The sequence below is a fragment of the Anomaloglossus baeobatrachus genome, chromosome 1 (genome assembly GCF_048569485.1).
Source record: "Anomaloglossus baeobatrachus isolate aAnoBae1 chromosome 1, aAnoBae1.hap1, whole genome shotgun sequence".
NCBI classification, from domain to species: Eukaryota; Metazoa; Chordata; class Amphibia; order Anura; family Aromobatidae; genus Anomaloglossus; species Anomaloglossus baeobatrachus.
This window is the reverse complement of record NC_134353.1, coordinates 927,924,884-927,945,434: the sequence shown is the minus strand read 5'-3', so window position 1 is coordinate 927,945,434 and position 20,551 is coordinate 927,924,884. Positions and strand designations below refer to the sequence as shown.

At 46.8% G+C, this 20,551-nt stretch overlaps 1 protein-coding gene across 3 annotated transcripts in view; it reads right to left on the bottom strand.

Moving 5' to 3' along the window:
* The window catches only part of RAB27B (RAB27B, member RAS oncogene family), a 358,505-nt gene that overhangs the window by 57,135 nt on the left and 280,819 nt on the right, over positions 1-20,551 (bottom strand). Inside the window, exon 1 of one of the 3 annotated variants that reach the window (XM_075328173.1) lies at positions 15,760-15,863. The exons of the other annotated variants lie outside the window; for them this stretch is intronic. The gene's annotated coding sequence lies outside the window, so the exon portion shown is untranslated. Of the gene's footprint in view, positions 1-15,759; positions 15,864-20,551 lie in introns of those variants that run through there. 3 annotated transcript variants of the gene reach the window in all.

The following is a 20,551-nucleotide window of genomic DNA, read 5'->3' as shown; positions in this document are numbered from 1 at the left end:
GTAACACCTGTTTCTGCAACTCTGACACCATCTGCTTCAGTTCTTCCGTGTAGCTGTTTGGAGTCCCGATACCAGATATGGACCTGCAAGCCGCGGTATATGTCTGTGTCTCCACGACAGGTCCCCTTGAACGTTCTATAGCTTCTTGTTTGACCTCAGCGAACGTAAAGGCCGGATTTATCCGGAGTAGATCTTGCAATGAGCGGTTAAGGTACGGGTCTCTCAATCCGGTCACGAACTGATCTCTCAACACCAGGTCACGGGCACCCGTACTAGCTATCTGTTCTTCGTTTCTACAGGCTTGTTCTTGTTCCTCCGACTCGAGCTGAGTACGCCGGAAGAACATATAGCGCAACGTTCCCGCATAAGTGGTCGGCCCATAGGTGTTCTCCAGCACCCGCACCAAGTCATCCAACGTACGCTGGCCCCTAACCGTCTCCAGCCTGACTGTCGTCCACGCTTCCCCCTCTAATGTTAGCATGGCCATCTCTGCTAAGGTCTTAGGATCAGTGTTATACATTTCCCCCACTATCTTAAGTTGTTCACTCCATTCAGTTACAGGATAGTTCCGTCCGTCAAACTTTCTCACCTGATTATTATTATTATTATTATTATTTATTATTATAGCGCCATTTATTCCATGGCGCTTTACAAGTGAAAGAGGGTATACGTACAACAATCATTAACAGTACAAGACAGACTGGTATAGGAGGAGAGAGGACCCTGCCCGCGAGGGCTCACAGTCTACAGGGAATGGGTGATGGTACAATAGGTGAGGACAGAGCTGGTTGCGCAGTGGTCTACTGGGCTGAAGGCTATTGTAGGTTGTAGGCTTGTTGGAAGAGGTGGGTCTTGAGGTTCCTCTTGAAGCTTTCCACGGTCGTGGAGAGTCTGATGTGCTGAGGTAGAGCGTTCCAGAGTATGGGGGATGCACGGGAGAAATCTTGTACACGATTGTGGGAAGAGGAGATAAGAGAGGAGCAGAGAAGGAGATCTTGTGAGGATCTAAGGTTGCGTGCAGGTAGGTACCGGGAGACTAGGTCACAGATGTAGGGAGGAGACAGGTTGTGCATGGCTTTGTATGTCATGGTTAATGTTTTGAACTGGAGTCGTTGGGCGATGGGAAGCCAGTGAAGGGATTGGCAGAGTGGCGAGGCTGGGGAGTAGCGAGGGGAGAGGTGGATTAAGCGGGCTGCAGAGTTTAGGATAGATTGGAGGGGTGCAAGAGTGTTGGAAGGGAGGCCAGAGAGCAGGAGGTTGCAGTAGTCGAGGCGGGAGATGATGAGGGCATGCACTAATGTTTTTGCAGATTCTTGGTTAAGAAAAGCACGGATCCGGGAGATATTGACAATAGACGGTGGAGCCGTCCGGTTATAAGTTACTACCGGGGGATGATTTTGTTAGTCACACATCCTGCCGACTACGCCACATGAAGCGACCGGTGGTAGGGCCGCGGGTGTGTGTGTATGCTCTATTCCAACAAAATACCCATACTCAGATTTTACCGGTAGTAACATTTCTTTACTATAAAACATATTTAGAACACAATCAACCGAACTATCTGCGCACATGTGTATGGTGGAGTCCCCGGATCTTCACTCCTTCCGGGTACGCAGCAAAAAAGAAAGGAAGAAAACAACAAAGAAATGGCAGCAACTTTCCCTAACTTTCCCTACAATCACGTACCAGTCTATCCCAGAAGAAGATGCCGCTCCCACGTCGCAGGCCTGTAGTCTCACGATGATGGGTCCCGGTGCAGCGCTGAAGGGATGCAGCTCCTCGGTCTTTTCCTTTGATCTTCTCCCGCTGGTAACGGATTCTAGTCAGTCTCTTAGTCCCGGGGCACACCGGGCAGAAGAAGGGAGGTCACGGCCCCTGCACTTGCACTCAGGGTGCGATGCTCTGCAGTCAAGTTGTCACAGCCCCTGGATATGCACTCCGGGCGCGATGCTCTGCAGTCCGGTTAGATCCTCGGGGAAAACAAAGTCCCGCAGACCGGGGTTGGCAGAAACCACTTCCACAGGGTGATTCCTCCAAGAATCCGGTGGCAAAAGAGCCCTCTGTTCAGGGAGACCACACGCAGCTCTCTCCTGGATGAGCTCCGGGGCTGAACAAAACTCCCGCACTTTTTCTTCCTGATTAGAACACACAAACTGCAGCAGGGGATTTCCCAGCTCTGTGTTTGTGAGTGCATAGTCTGACACTGCCCCCTTGTGGGCAAGTGCTGAAGCAATATTCAAATCCATTTCTACATTAATGATGCAGTCTGAATTGTTGATCCCATTACAGCCTCCACACTGCACTCCTGATATCACCTCATCGCCTCCACACCACACTCCTGATATCACCTCATCGCCTCCACACCGCACTCCTGATAACACCTCATCGCCTCCACACGGCACTCCTGATATCACCTCATCGCCTCCACACCGCACTCCTGATATCACCTCAACGCCTCCACACCGCACTCCTGATATCACCTCATCGCCTCCACACCGCACTCCTGATATCACCTCAACGCCTCCACACTGCACTCCTGATATCACCTCATCGCCTCCACACCACACTCCTGATATCACCTCATCGCCTCCACACGGCACTCCTGATATCACCTCATCGCCTCCACACCACACTCCTGATATCACCTCATCGCCTCCACACCACACTCCTGATATCACCTCATCGCCTCCACACCACACTCCTGATATCACCTCATCGCCTCCACACGGCACTCCTGATATCACCTCATCGCCTCCACACGGCACTCCTGATATCACCTCATCGCCTCCACACCGCACTCCTGATATCACCTCAACGCCTCCACACTGCACTCCTGATATCACCTCATCGCCTCCACACCACACTCCTGATATCACCTCATCGCCTCCACACCGCACTCCTGATATCACCTCATCGCCTCCACACCACACTACTCCTGATATCACCTCATCGCCTCCACACCACACTACTCCTGATATCACCTTATCGCCTCCACACCCCACTCCTGATATCACCTCATCGCCTCCACACCGCAATCCTGATATTGCCTGATCACCTCCACACCGCACTCCTGATATCACCTCATCGCCTCCACACCGCACTCCTGATATCGCCTCATCGCCTCCACACTGCACTCCTGATATCACCTCATCGCCTCCACACTGCACTCCTGATATCACCTCATCGCCTCCACACTGCACTCCTGATATCACCTCATCGCCTCCACACCGCACTCCTGATATCACCTCATCGCCTCCACACTGCACTCCTGATATCACCTCATCGCCTCCACACCGCACTCCTGATATCACCTCATCGCCTCCACACCGCACTCCTGATATCACCTCATCGCCTCCACACGGCACTCCTGATATCACCTCATCGCCTCCACACCGCACTCCTGATATCACCTCATCGCCTCCACACCGCACTCCTGATATCACCTCATCGCCTCCACACCGCACTCCTGATATCACCTCATCGCCTCCACACCGCACTCCTGATATCACCTCATCGCCTCCACAGCGCACTCCTGATATCACCTCATCGCCTCCACACCGCACTCCTGATATCACCTCATCGCCTCCACACCGCACTCCTGATATCACCTCATCGCCTCCACACCACACTCCTGATATCACCTCATCGCCTCCACACCGCACTCCTGATATCACCTCATCGCCTCCACACCGCACTCCTCCTGGGCTCATTTTACATTCAGCTCAGGGACAAATTTGTTCCAATTGTAGCAACAAATTTTTAACAACTGGCAGTTTATGAAGGAGAAAAATCACTCTTCTAATTAGACACTATTCCCACATGTACCGTACAAATGAAGATACTTATCTGGGGTGGAGTAGAATCCTCTCCAGGGACATAAAAGGAGCAATGTTACTCGGCTTTCCTATGTAAATGCATTAAACATTACACAAATACTCGCAAGTCAAATCCTGTAACGCACTAGATGTAGATTTTTAAGGACAAAATGCTTGTGCCCCCTTCACATTACCTCCCGTTCTACATCCATAGACATTAGTATGGCGTCGGCCGCTCTGCAGACATAGCGGTTCCTGCTCTTCTAGGAAGGATTTATGCAATATTTTGGAGGAGTTTGTGATAATTTTTGCCCTTTATCCAGAAAAAGATTTGTGAGGTCAGACCCAGATGTTAAGGAGAGGCCGGCTTCACAATCTCCATTATTGGTTTCAGAAGGAGCAGAGATCCGGGCATGACTGGTCATGTTCTTTAACCAAACTTCCCCGACCAAAGAAAATGAGTGCACAAGCTCAGCATCATGTCCAGAGGTCGTGTCAGCATTGCTGCAGAGGTTACAGGAGTGAGGGGATCCACCTGTCAGTGTTCACACCATACGTCGCACACTGGATCACATTGCTCTGCATGCCTGTCTTCCCAGAAGGAAGCCTCTTCTAAAGATGCTGCACAAGAAAGCCGCAAAGTGTTTGCTGAAGACAAGCAAACTAAGGACATGGATTGCAGGAACCATCCTGTGGTCTGATGAGACCAAGATAAACTTATTTGGTTCAGATGGTGTCAAGTGTGTGTGGTATCAATCAGGTGAGGAGGACAAAGACAAGTATACCCTGTGTACAGTCAGTGACGTGCAGCACGCTGGCCAAGACCATAAAGCGGTATAACAAGACAGGTTCCACTTAGAACAGGCCTCACCATGGCCGACCAAAGCAGCTGAGTTCACAAGCTCAGCGTCATATCCAGAGGTCATCTTTTCAGAAAAAACGTATGGGTGCTGCCAGCATTGCTGCAGAGGTTACAGGGGTGGGGGATCAGCCTATCAGTGCTCAGAACATATGCCACACACTGCAGAGGTTACAAGGGTGGGGGGTCCACCTGTCAGTGCTCAGACCATTTGTCACACACTGCATCAGATTGGTCTGCATCGCTGTCATCGCAGAAGGAAGCCTCTTCTAAAGATGATGCACAAGAAAGCTGCAAGCTGTTTGCTGAAGACAAGCAGACTAAGGCCTCTTTCACACATTAGTTTTTTGCCACAAGGCACAATCCGGTGCCAGATCCGTTTTTTTCCTCATAGACTTGTATTAGCGCCGGATTGTGCCGCAAAGCCTCGCGTTTCATCCAGCATGCGCCGGATCCGGAAAAATTTGTTTGTCCAGCTGCCGGAAAGGACGCATTATGTAACATTTTTTGGCAACGGCAAAAAAACGGACCGCGCTGGATCTGGCGCCATCCGGCGTGTTGTATAATGAAAGCTTATGGGCGCCGGATCCATCGTAATGCAGCAAAAAACGCATTACAGCGACGGATTCCATTTTTTTAAACTGAGCATGCTCAGTATCACAATCAATCCGTCAAAAAACTGAAGAAACGGTTGAAAAAAAAGATGCGGCTCATCTGTTTTTTTGACGAATCCGTTGCATCACTTTTTACAACGGATTGTGCCTGATGGCAAAAAACTGATGTGTGAAAGTAGCCTAAGGACATGGATTACTGGAACCGGCCTGTGGTCCGATGAGACCAAGATAAATTATTTGGTTTGGATGGTGTCAAGTTAGTGTGGAGCAACCATGGGAGGAGCACAAAAAAGTGTGTTTTGCCTACAGTCAGGCATGATGGTGGAGGGTCATGCTTTGGGGTTGCATGAATGCTGCCAGCTGTGGGGGCTACAGGTCATTGAGGGAACCATCAATGCCAAAATTTCCTGTGCCATACTGAAGCAGAGAATGATCCTCTCCCTTTATATTCCAATATAACGACCCCAAAGATCTCCAAGACCACCACTGCCTCGCTGCAGAAGCTGAGGGTAAAGGTGCTGGACCGGCTGAGCGTTTCCAGACCTAAACCCTATTCAGTATCTGTGGGGCCTCTTCAAACGGAGGTGGAGGAGCGCAAGGTCTGTAATATCCACCAGCTCCGTGATAATCATGGAGAATGGAAGAGGATCCAGCGGCTCCTGTGAAGCTCTAGTGACCTCCATGCACAAGAGAGATAAGGCGGTGCTGGAAAATAATGACGGCCACACAAAATATTCACACTTTGGGCACAGATTGGCCATTTTCACTTAGGCGGGCTTTGCACGTTGCGACATCGCAAGCCGATGCTGCGATGTCGCACGCGATAGTCCCCGCCCCCGTCGCAGGTACAATACCTTGTGAAAGCTGGCGTAGCGAAAATTATCGCTACGCCGGCTTCACATGCACTCACCTGCCCTGCGACCGTCGCTCTGGCCGGCGACCCACCTCCTTATTAAGGGGGCGGGTCGTGCAGCGTCACTGCGCCGTCACACGGCAGGCGGCCAATAGAAGCGGAGGGGCGGAGATTAGCAAAATGTAAACATCCCGCCCACCTCCTTCCTTCCGCATATCCTACGGAAGCCGCGGTGACGCCGGTAGGAGATGTTCCTCGCTCCTGCGGCTTCACACACAGCGATGTGTGCTGCCGCAGGAGCGAGGAACAACATCGGACCGTCGCGTCAGCGTAATTATGGATTACGCCGACGCTGCACCGATGATACGATTACGACGCTTTTGCACTCGTTAACCGTATCATCTAGGCTTTACACACTGCGATGTCGCATGCGATGCCGGATGTGCGTCACTTTCAATTTGACCCCACCGACATCGCACCTGCGATGTCGTAGTGTGCAAAGCCCGCCTTACAGATGTACTTACTTTTGTTGCCAGCTGTTTAGACATTAATGGCTGTCTGTTGAGTTATTTAGAGGGCACCAAATTTCCCCTGTTATACAAGCTGCACACTGACACTGCACATTGTATCACATGGTCAGATCAGCAGTGTTGTCCCAGGAAAATATATAAAATGTTTACAAAAATGCGAGGGGTGTACTCACTTTTGTGATGTACTGTAGCGGTATTTAGTTTATGGTGTTCTATGGGCACTATATAGCAGTGTTAATTGAGCACTATGAGTATGGGCACTATTTGATCCTTTGATTTTTGGCATTACATGGTAACATTATTCAGTTACTTTATGGTGCTGGTACAGTCATATGAAAAAGTTTGGGCACCCTATTAATGTTAATATTTTTTCTTTATAACAATTTGGGTTTTTGCAGCAGCTATTTCAGTTTCATATATCTAATAACTGATGGACTGAGTAATATTTCTGGATTGAAATGAGGTTTATTGTACTAACAGAAAATGTGCAATCCGCATTTAAACAAAATTTGACCGGTGCATAAGTATGGCCACCCTTATCAATTTCTTGATTTGAACACTCCTAACTACTTTTTACTGACTTACTAAAGCACTAAATTGGTTTTGTAACCTCATTGAGCTTTGAACTTCATAGGCAGGTGTATCCAATCATGAGAAAAGGTATTTAAGGTGGCCACTTGCAAGTTGTTCTCCTATTTGAATCTCCTATGAAGAGTGGCATCATGGGCTCCTCAAAACAACTCTCAAATGATCTGAAAACAAAGATTGTTCAACATAGCTGTTCAGGGGAAGGAGACAAAGTTGTCTCAGAGATTTAAACTGTCAGTTTCCACTGTGAGGAACATAGTAAGGACATGGAAGAACACACGTACAGTTCTTGTTAAGCCCAGAAGTGGCAGGCCAAGAAAAATATCAGAAAGGCAGGGAAGAAGAATGGTGAGAACAGTCAAGGACAATCCACAGACCACCTCCAAAGACCTGCAGCATCATCTTGCTGCAGATGGTGTCAATGTGCATCGGTCAACAATACAGCGCACATTGCACAAGGAGAAGCTGTATGGGAGAGTGATGCGAAAGAAGCCGTTTCTGCAAGCACGCCACAAACAGAGTCGCCTGAGGTATGCAAAAGCACATTTGGACAAGCCAGTTACATTTTGGAAGAAGGTCCTGTGGACTGATGAAACAAAGGTTGAATTGTTTGGTCATACAAAAAGGCGTTATGCATGGAGGCAAAAAAACACGGCATTCCAAGAAAAGCACTTGCTACCCACAGTAAAATGTGGTGGAGGTTCCATCATGCTTTGGGGCTGTGTGGCCAATGCCGGCACCGGGAATCTTGTTAAAGTTGAGGGTCGCATGGATTCAACTCAGTATCAGCAGATTCTTAACAATAATGTGCAAGAATCAGTGACGAAGTTGAAGTTACGCAGGGGATGGATATTTCAGCAAGACAATGATCCAAAACACCGCTCCAAATCTACTCAGGCATTCATGCAGAGGAACAATTACAATGTTCTGGAATGGCCATCCCAGTCCCCAGACCTGAATATCATTGAACATCTGTGGGATGATTTGAAGCGGCTGTCCATGCTCGGCGACCATCAAACTTAACTGAACTGGAATTGTTTTGTAAACAGGAATGGTGAAATATACCTTCATCCAGGATCCAGGAACTCATTAAAAGCTACAGGAAGCCACTAGAGGCTGTGATTTTTGCAAAAGGAGGATCTACAAAATATTAATGTCACTTTTATGTTGAGGTGCCCATACTTTTGCACCGGTCAAATTTTGTTTAAATGCGGATTGCACATTTTCTGTTAGTACAATAAACCTCATTTCAATCCAGAAATATTACTCAGTGCATCAGTTATTAGATATATGAAACTGAAATCGCTGCTGCAAAAACCCAAATTGTTATAAAGAAAAAAGGTTAACATTAATAGGGGCGCCCAAACTTTTTCATATGACTGTATGTATGTGTATATATATATATAATATTATTTGGGCACATTATGATGTTGTTAAGTAAACATTTTAAAGTACTAGTATGTGGGCATTGTATTGTATAATTATTTGGCCCAGCATGGCAGTATTAGCTATCATGATAATACTAATAAGGAGGGCACCTGATACATAGATTTACCGATAGTCCTCCATCAACCGTGATCTGACACATCAGTCTAGTAATGCTTTACACTGCAGTTCAACTCTCTCACTAAAGATTTTGTTACCTTCCTCAAGTAAAACCAGAGGTATAATTAGCCTTTAAGCCTATGATGTTCACAACATTTGTGTCATATATAACTGGACTCATCTGGAACGGAGCAGTGCACCCTCTGTGTGCTCGCTGCATACTCACCTGCCATGCTCCTACCAGTGTTCTCTACCTGTCAGGCTGGAAATGGCCGAGGAGACAGCAGCATTCACACCACGGATTCAGAACAATGCAGCTGAAGCATTTGTTTGCGTAAGTGGAGGCCACTGCAATGGACAGTGCTCATTCCTATAATAGGTATATATTATATACATGTACATATAATATATCATGGTCTCGCTGCAGCGTTCGAGAGCTCTCCTGACCTTACAATGTAAAGATGATCACATAAATGAGTGTCCGTGATTACAAAAGGAGCACTGCTGACACTATACATAGGGGTGTATTCCGCTGACACTATACATAGGGGTGTATTCTGCTGACACTATACATAGGGGTGTATTCCGCTGACACTATACATAGGGGTGTATTCCGCTGACACTATACATAGGGGTGTATTCCGCTGACACTATACATAGGGGTGTATTCCGCTGACACTATACATAGGGGTGTATTCCGCTGACACTATACATAGGGGTGTATACTGCTGACACTATACATAGGGGTGTATTCTGCTGACACTATACATAGGGGTGTATTCCGCTGACACTATACATAGGGGTGTATTCTGCTGACACTATACATAGGGGTGTATTCCGCTGACACTATACATAGGGGTGTATTCTGCTGACACTATACATAGGGGTGTATTCTGCTGACACTATACATAGGGGTGTATTCTGCTGACACTATACATAGGGGTGTATTCCGCTGACACTATACATAGGGGTGTATTCTGCTGACACTATACATAGGGGTGTATTCCGCTGACACTATACATAGGGGTGTATTCCGCTGACACTATACATAGGGGTGTATTCCGCTGACACTATACATAGGGGTGTATTCCGCTGACACTATACATAGGGGTTTATTCTGCTGACACTATACATAGGGGTGTATTCTGCTGACACTATACATAGGGGTGTATTCTGCTGACACTATACATAGGGGTGTATTCTGCTGACACTATACATAGGGGTGTATTCCGCTGACACTATACATAGGGGTGTATACCGCTGACACTATACATAGGGGTGTATTCCGCTGACACTATACATAGGGGTGTATTCCGCTGACACTATACATAGGGGTGTATACTGCTGACACTATACATAGGGGTGAATTCCGCTAACACTATACATAGGGGTATATTCTGCTGACACTATACATAGGGGTGTATTCCGCTGACACTATACATAGGGGTGTATTCCGCTGACACTATACATAGGGGTGTATTCCGCTGACACTATACATAGGGGTGTATTCCGCTGACACTATACATAGGGGTGTATTCCGCTGACACTATACATAGGGGTGTATTCCGCTGACACTATACATAGGGGTGTATTCCGCTGACACTATACATAAGGGTTTATTCTGCTGACACTATACATAGGGGTGTATTCCGCTGACACTATACATAGGGGTGTATTCCGCTGACACTATACATAGGGGTGTATTCCGCTGACACTATACATAGGGGTGTATTCCGCTGACACTATACATAGGGGTGTATTCCGCTGACACTATACATAGGGGTGTATTCCGCTGACACTATACATAGGGGTGTATTCCGCTGACACTATACATAGGGATGTATTCCGCTGACACTATACATAGGGATGTATTCCGCTGACATTATACATAGGGGTGTATTCCGCTGACATTATACATAGGGATGTATTCCGCTGACACTATACATAGGGGTGTATTCTGCTGACACTATACATAGGGGTGTATTCTGCTGACACTATACATAGGGGTGTATTCCGCTGACACTATACATAGGGGTGTATTCCGCTGACACTATACATAGGGGTGTATTCTGCTGACACTATACATAGGGGTGTATTCTGCTGACACTATACATAGGGGTGTATTCTGCTGACACTATACATAGGGGTGTATTCTGCTGACACTATACATAGGGGTGTATTCTGCTGACACTATACATAGGGGTGTATTCTGCTGACACTATACATAGGGGTGTATTCTGCTGACACTATACATAGGGGTGTATTCTGCTGACACTATACATAGGGGTGTATTCCGCTGACACTATACATAGGGGTGTATTCTGCTGACACTATACATAGGGGTGTATTCCGCTGACACTATACATAGGGGGTATTATGAATGGGGGCACACTAAGGATATTAGTGGGACTCTATTGGCATCATGAATGGGAGCACTCTAATGGCATAAATGGAGGCACTCTATTGGCATTATAAATGGAGGCACTCTATTGGCATTATAAATGGAGGCACTCTATTGGCATTATAAATGGAGGCACTCTATTGGCATTATAAATGGAGGCACTCTATTGGCATTATAAATGGAGGCACTCTATTGGCATTATAAATGGAGGCACTCTATTGGCATTATAAATGGAGGCACTCTATTGGCATTATAAATGGAGGCACTCTATTGGCATTATAAATGGAGGCACTCTATTGGCATTATAAATGGAGGCACTCTATTGGCATTATAAATGGAGGCACTCTATTGGCATTATAAATGGAGGCACTCTATTGGTATTATAAATGGAGGCACTCTATTGGCATTATAAATGGAGGCACTCTATTGGCATTATAAATGGAGGCACTCTATTGGCATTATAAATGGAGGCACTCTATTGGCATTATAAATGGAGGCACTCTATTGGCATTATAAATGGAGGCACTCTATTGGCATTATAAATGGAGGCACTCTATTGGTATTATAAATGGAGGCACTCTAATGGCATTATAAATGGAGGCACTCTAATGGTATTATAAATGGAGGCACTCTATTGGCATTATAAATGGAGGCACTCTATTGGCATTATGAATGTGGTGTATTAAAGTTCCTAGGAATGGGGGCACTCTAATTACATTATGAAAAGTGTCACAAATCATGCTATTTATGGGGGTACAGTGATTTCACTATGAATTGGGGCTCTCTAATGTTTTATGAATATGAGCGCTCTAAAACTGCTATGAAGAGCACTCTAATGGTATTTGGCATGAGGTCACTATTGATAAGGGCACTGTAATGGTGCTATCAGTATACGCTATCTCATGGTTCATATACTGTCACAGCGATACTAGGACGTATAAGTAGAGTTAATGTAAAAAAAAAAAATTAAAAACAAATGACCAGACATGAATGCCAATGCTTGAAATATGTAGAAAAGATTGAACACTGATGAGAAAAGTTTGTTGTAGGAAAATCCCTCTAAGAATACTTCTGCAAAGAAAACCTGAAGCGGCAGCTCATGTAATCTGACTGCTTAATATAGAAAACTAGTGTGAGGGGATGATCTGGTGGAGGGGGAAAGGACGGCCGTGCCTCAAAGGAGCTGCAGCTGGGGGTCTGACTGCTGAGACCCCCTCTGATCATAAAAGTTGGAGCAGTAGTAAGTATGCGCGAGTGCTGCTCCATTCACCGTCATAGGAGTGGTCTATATGTGCACACTGCTCCATATTGGGCCTCCCATTATAGAATTAGTGGGGGTCTCAGCATTGGACCCTCAGCAATCATGTACATAAATATATATTTTTTTTTTTTTTACAAATGAAAAATGGATACAAACAAATAAATATTGACTTTTAGGATGGCTTCCTCCAATAGGTGCCACTGAATTCCTGTCCTCCTCCCGTCTGAAGAGGATATGTTCATATTTAACACTAGAACTACTGAGGTAGTCATTTTGACTACTTCGCACCATGTATTTCTCCTCTGTGACTACGAGTCCAGTAGTTCTAGTGTTAAAGGGGTTCTCCAATGACGGAAAGTTACCACCTATCCACAGAATAGGTGACTTAACCCCAGTTAGACAAGAGCAACCAGTCACATGTCCGACCGTGACTCCATTAATTCTTTATGGGGTGCCAGAAAAAGATGGGTGCAGCCTCACAGAGAATGAATGGAGCAGGGGTCGAGCAAGTGCCCAGGGGATAAAAGTGCCATGTTCTGCCGAACGGTGGTGATCCAAGCGTTTAGACCCTCTCTGATCTATAAGATGTCACCCGAGCATGGTAGTGCCCGCTCATCACTAGTTACCAGTACCGAGCACCTGAGCATGGTAGTGCCCCCTCATCACTAGTTACCAGTACAGACCACCCGAGCATGGTAGTGCTCGCTCATCACTAGTTACCAGTACCGAGCACCTGAGCATGGTAGTGCTCGCTCATCACTAGTTACCAGTACTGAGCACCCGAGCATGGTAGTGCCCGCTCATCACTAGTTACCAGTACTGAGCACCCGAGCATGGTAGTGCCCGCTCATCACTAGTTACCAGTACTGAGCACCCGAGCATGGTAGTGCTCGCTCATCACTAGTTACCAGTACCGAGCACCTGAGCATGGTAGTGCTCGCTCATCACTAGTTACCAGTACTGAGCACCCGAGCATGGTAGTGCCCGCTCATCACTAGTTACCAGTACTGAGCACCCGAGCATGGTAGTGCCCGCTCATCACTAGTTACGAGTACTGAGCACCTGAGCATGGTAGTGTCCGCTCATCACTAGTTACCAGTACAGAACACCTGAGCATGGTAGTGTCCGCTCATCACTAGTTACCAGTACTGAGCACCCGAGCATGGTAGTGCCCGCTCATCACTAGTTACGAGTACCGAGCACCCGAGCATGGTAGTGCTCACTCATCACTTGTTACGAGTACTGAGCACCCGAGCATGGTAGTGCCCGCTCATCACTAGTTACCAGTACTGAGCACCCGAGCATGGTAGTTCCCGCTCATCACTAGTTACGAGTACAGAGCACCCGAGCATGGTAGTGCCCGCTCATTACTAGTTACGAGTACAGAGCACCCGAGCATGGTAGTGCCCACTCATCACTAGTTACAAGTACTGAGCACCCGAGCATGGTAGTGCCCGCTCATCACTAGTTACAAGTACTGAGCACCCGAGCATGGTAGTGCCCGCTCATCACTAGTTACAATTACCGAGCACCCGAGCATGGTAGTGCCCGCTCATCACTAGTTACGAGTACAGAGCACCCGAGCATGGTAGTGCCCGCTCATCACTAGTTACCAGTACAGAGCACCCGAGCATGGTAGTGTCCGCTCATCACTAGTTACGAGTACAGAGTGCCCGAGCATGGTAGTGCCCACTCATCACTAGTTACGAGTACAGAGCACCCCAGCATGGTAGTGCCCGCTCATCACTAGTTACCAGTACAGAGCACCTGAGCATGGTAGTGCCCCGCTCATCACTAGTTACGAGTACTGAGCACCCGATCATGGTAGTGCCCGCTCATCACTAGTTACGACGAGTACTGAGCACCTGAGCATGGTAGTGCCCGCTCATCACTAGTTACGAGTACTGAGCAGCCGAGCATGGTAGTGCCCGCTCATCACTAGTTACCAGTACTGAGCACCCGAGCATGGTAGTGCCCGCTCATCACTAGTCACCAGTATTGAACACCCGAGCATGGTAGTGCCCGCTCATCACTAGTCACCAGTACCGAGCACCTGAGCATGGGAGTGCCCGCTCATCACTAGTTATGAGTACTGAGCACCCGAGTATGGTAGTGCCCGCTCATCACTAGTTACGAATACAGAGCACCCGAGCATGGTAGTGCCCGCTCATCACTAGTTACGAGTACTGAGCACCCGAGCATGGTAGTGCCCGCTCATCACTAGTTACGAGTACTGAGCACCCGAGCATGGTAGTGCCCGCTCATCACTAGTTACCAGTACTGAGCACCTGAGCATGGTAGTGTTCGCTCATCACTAGTTACGAGTACTGAGCACCCGAGCATGGTAGTGCCCGCTCATCACTAGTTACGAGTACTGAGCACCCGAGCATGGTAGTGCCCGCTCATCACTAGTTACCAGTACTGAGCACCCGAGCATGGTAGTGCCCGCTCATCACTAGTTACAAGTATAGAGCACCTGAGCATGGTAGTGCCCGCTCATCACTAGTTACGAGTACTAAGCACCCGAGCATGGTAGTGCCCGCTCATCACTAGTTACGAGTACTGAGCACCTGAGCATGGTAGTGCCCGCTCATCACTAGTTACGAGTACTAAGCACCCGAGCATGGTAGTGCCCGCTCATCACTAGTTACCAGTACCGAGCACCCGAGCATGGTAGTGCCCACTCATCACTAGTGATAAATTATTTTCACTAGTTAACCCTTTAAATTCCCAGGGAAGCATGGCCTGTAAGTCTTTCTATGCCAACTTGGCACTCTCTACACACAGGAACTTAACATTTAAAACCCTTGAGATCAAGAGAACGTGCAAAAAAAGGACCAATGGCGGGGGCAGACATAGATAAGATTAAAAGATAATGTTTCCTTACATCAAAAATTAAAAGTCTGTCTGAATGAACGCTGCATCAGTATTGTACGATATCATGTGCGGTGAACAAGTGTCTGGCAATCTTGTTCACAGCTGGCTATCTGCTTCTTCGTCTTTGCGCAGGACACATGGTTTGATCAGGTGGGCTCTACCAGCTGTTCACCAGCTGCCTAGACGGCGCCTCATATGTTTCACCTGCGGGCATTACAACATCAGATGCTGGCAATATAACACAAGGCGGCATCCAGACACCAGGTCCCTGCTCCCAGGATATCCAGAGGCCTGTCTATGCACATTCCCCAGAAAACTTTTATCCAGAGCAGTCACCTGACGGTGCAGGATCATAGCAAACGCATAAAACAATGATTAAAAAAAAGGCAAAAAAAGGCAAAAAAGCAAAAACTTACGGATTATGGAAGCCCGGTGTGTCCGCAGCGCTCCGTCAATAAGTGTTGTATATTTTTGCACCACCCTTGTGCCTTGTGGAGTCTTCTATGCGAGCAGTGTGTATGAAGAGAAGGCGTGCCCTGCAATCTCCACACGGATATGAGGAACTCACCTCAGGCAAATCTTTCTTGTGACTCAACCACATTACAACCAAATACATGCTCCGAGCCTACGCACTAACTTTTATGTCCTTTATCTACAGCTCCGGAATCTCGGAGAGGCGACTCCATGCGAGAACACATCTCCACGGACTCAAAAATCACATACGGCAAAATCATTCCCAGCCCCTTTACTAGACATATGGGGACGCGCCCACGCAAGTGCGAGAGTAAAAATATCGCCACGCAACAAGATACAAAGCCGGGAAAAATAGAAAAATAACAAGTGGTACCAGGGGGGGCGGGGGGGAAAGAGTATAACTGTAAAAACACCAATTTACTTACTACAAGGCTGAGCGTGTGCACAAAATAGTATTGGATACATTTCCCGATTTAGTAAAAAAGTAAATAAAAAAAATAATAAAAAATATATTTATGAAAATTTGATTCTCATAAATATTAACCTAATATATAAAGCTGAGTGTGATGATGTTTGTGTGTGTATGTTTGTATGTGTGTGTGTGTATATATGTATGTGATAATGTGTGTGTGTGTGTGTGTGTGTGTGTGTGTGTGTGTGTGTGTGTGTGTATGTCCGCTAAAGGAATCCGCACCGTCGCATGTACAATCACGTAATTTTGCACAGCCGCCCCATTTGACTCAGGGAACATCATAGGCTATGTTTCGAGGGGAGAATTTAACCTTGCGCTTTACAGTTATTCACCATTACATTAAAGTGAGTGGAGCTGCGAGCTATAGGTCATTAATAGGAGCTGTGATTGGTTGCTATAGGAACAAAGGACTGCTATAGGAACAAAGGACATTCTTAGTATAAGAAGCTTATGTGTGAGGTAATATCATGTCAGTGGCGAGACAGACAGAGACAAACAGAGAGAGAGACAGACAGGAAGAGAGAGAGAGAGACAGACAGAGAGAAAGAGACAGACAGACAGAGACGTACAGAGAAAAAAGAGAGACAGAGAGTCAGAGACAGAGACACACACAGACAGAGACAAACAGAGAGACAGAGTGACAGAGAGACAGTGAGAAATACAGAGACACAGACAAAGACACAGAGAGAGACAGAGATAGAGAGATATAGAGAGAGACAGAAAGACAGAGATAGAGAGAGAAAGACAGAAAGAAATAGAGAGACAGAGCTGGATAGAGAGAGACACTTAGTTACTATCCCGGAAAACGCTGGGTCCTACAGCTAGTAAAAAATAATAATAAAAAACTAAACTAAAAACAGCAACGATAAAATAAACGTATATGTTTTAAAATGTTAAAATAGGCACTAGAAATTTAAAGTATATATATATATATATATATACACCGTATATATGAGTCTGTCAGTTCAAACTGACAGTATATCTAATTACCAGGTCCAGTCTATAGTTTGCACCCACCCATAGATTTGATTTGCGTGGCCGCTCGCAGCATGCTGCAAATATGCTCGTCGGCACTACCCCATAGTATAAGATCACTAGTGAGATCGCGGAAACGTCACAGGTTTTGTGACCTATCAGCAACCTCACCAGCGATATCGCTGTGTGTTACAGGCAGCAGCGAGCGGGCCCCTGCTGCGAGGTCGCTGAACGTTACAAAACGATTAGAACCATTTTTTGCTCGTTGGTCTCCCATTGTGCAGCACACATCGGCATGTTTGACGGCGGGAGACTAGCAATCTGAATGTGCAGGGAGCCAGCGTCTGGCAGCCATAAGAGGCATACGCTGGTAACCATGGTACACATCGGGTAACTTTGCTTAGCTACCGGATGTGTACCATGGTTACCAGCATACGCCGGTTACAGGCTGACAGACGCCGACTCCCTGCACACGTAGCCAGGGTACACATCGGGTAACTATGCAAAGCGCTTTGCATAGTTACCCGATGTGTAACCTGGCTACCAAGCACAGCGTCGTTACACGAGTCGCTGGTGGTTGGTCTCTGATCGCTGTGGAGATCTGCCTGATTGACAGCTCACCAGCGACCATGTAGTGACTCTCCAGCGATCCCTACCAGGTCGAGTCGCTGGTGGGATCGCTGGAACGTCGCTACGTGTGACGGGACCCTAAGATTGGATTGACTGCTGTCAGATAAAACTTTTTGGAATATAATAGCAATACAATTATTTGGCACAATGAGTTAATTTTGGTTAAAGGGAACCTGTGATTCTTTTAGTTTAATAGGGAAAAATCTGGTGATAGGTTCCCTTTAAGTCCAAGTGGCTGTTACCCCGCATGAAATCGCTCAAATATAATCAGGCAGCAACACCTGGAGAAAAAAAAAGGACACACCACCTTTGTATCTTAGAGCAGATCTTTCAGTGTTTACCATGTAATGATTCAGCTTGGATTCTCCTGGTCTAACCTCCTGCATGATTAGAAAGTGGTAGCAGTAGAGCACAGATAACGTACACCTTTCAGATAAGGTCCCAGCAGCTGTGTCACATTACAAACTCCTCTATGGCCTCACGCGCACACTGCGTTTTTGCCGTGTTTTTTTGGGTGCAGTTTTGGTCACCAAACTGCATGCATTTCCTTCCCCAGCAGAATCTATGAATTTTATTTTCGCTGTGTGCACGTTGCAGCTTGTTTGGCTGCATCTTTGTGGTGACCACAAAGATGCAGCAAGTCAATTCTTTTTGAGTTTTGTCCCTGCGTTTCTTACTAGTAATGGGAGGACTTGCAGATCAATCCCCCGCCAACTCAGGGTCAGTAGGGGATTGATCCCTGGTATACGGCCGGATACCGGTCCAAATATAAAGTCTATGGGGACAAGAATCCGGTGCAAAAGCGTAGGAGCAATCGCTTCATACTTACCAAGTCACCGACGCTGCTGCACACTCCTGCGGCCACTTTCAGGGCCACTCATTGCCTTCATTGAATATGCACTGCATTCCCCACCCACTAGCATCTGTGATTGGTTGCAGGCAGAAACACCCTCACACTGATTGACAGCATGTCTGACGCATCCTATCTCAGATGCCAGTGGGCGGGTCTATATGGTACAGTAAAATAAATAAATACAAAAAATTGGCTTTGGGTCCTCCCATATTCTAATACCCAGCACAGACAAAGCCCACAGCTACAGGCTGTAGCCCCCATCCATGTGCTTATCTTGGCTGATTATCTTGGAACCAAATGAAGCCTTTTTTTTTTAATTATTTAAATAAATAATTTAAATAAACAACATGCGGTCCCCTCAATTTTGATACCTAGCCAAGATAAAGCCTGACAACTGAGGGCTGGTATTCTCAGGCTGGGGAGACCCATGTTTATTACGAGCCCCCCCAGCCTAAAAATAGCAGCTTGCAGCCACCCAGGATTGTCGCATCCATTAGATGCAACAACCCCAGCCCTTCACCTGGCTCTTCCCGATTGCCCTGGTGCGGTAGCAGTCGGGATAATAAGGGGATAATGTCAGCTCACAGCTGCTACTAAGCCCTACTTTAATGGGAAGGGTCTATCAGACCCCCTCATTACTAATCTGTAAGTGAAAAGAAATAAAACACAAAACACCCGAAAAATCCTTTATTTGAAATAAAATACAAAAAAACACCCTCTTTCACTACTTTATTAACCCTCAAACACCCCTGTAGGTCCGACATAATCTACATAAGATCCCACGATGATTTCAGCTCTGCTACATCTGAACATAGAACATGACCGCCCGCTGTGAAGTTTTGGCAGAGACTGAGTGAGCCATGCGATTAGCCGTGGCTACAGCTGGAGGTCCCGATGGCTCTCCACCTGTCACCGCAGATAATCTGACCCCAGGTGACCTTAATGAACAAAGGTGAGGTCACTTAAGTCACCTCAGGTCAAGTTACCTGTGATTACAGGTGGAGGACAGTGGGAACTTTCAGCTGTTGTCGCAGCTAACCTGAGTGATGTCACTGCTGATCGATGAGGCTCAGTCTCTGCCTGAATTTAGAGCATTCGGTCATGTACCATGAACCCACGCTGTGATTCAGATGTAGCAGGATGGAATAGTTGAGAGGCCTTGTGTGGATTACGTTGGACCTGCAGGGGTGTTTGGGGTTTAATAAAGTTGTGAAAGAGGGTCTTGTTTTGTATTTTATTTCAGATAAAGGATTTTTTTGGTGTTTTCTTTCACTTACAGATTAGTAATGGATGGTTTTATAGACACCTCCCATTATTAATCTAGGGCTTAGTGGCAGCTGTGAACTGACATTGACCCCTTATCACCCCAACTGCCACCGCACCAGGGCAATCGGGATGAGTTGGGTAAAATGCTGAGACTGACGCATCTAATGGATGCGGCAGTCCTGGGCAGCTGCAGGCTGCTATTTTTAGGCTGGGTAGAGCCCAATAAGCATGGGTCTTCCCAACCTGAGAATACCAGCCCCCAGCTGTTGGGCTTTATCTTGGCGGGGTATTAAAATTGGGGTCCCCCATGCTGTTTTTGTCATTATTTACTTAGATACTTAAAAACAAAAAACACATGCGGTTCCTCCTATTTCGATACACAGCCAAGATAAGTGCACGGCTGAGGGCTGCATCCTGTAGCTGTATGCTTTATCTGTGCTGGGTATCATAATGTGGGAGACCCTACGCCAATTTATTTTTATTGTACGCTATAGACCTGAAGACCGGTTCTGTGATTGTAAGCATTAGACATGCTGTC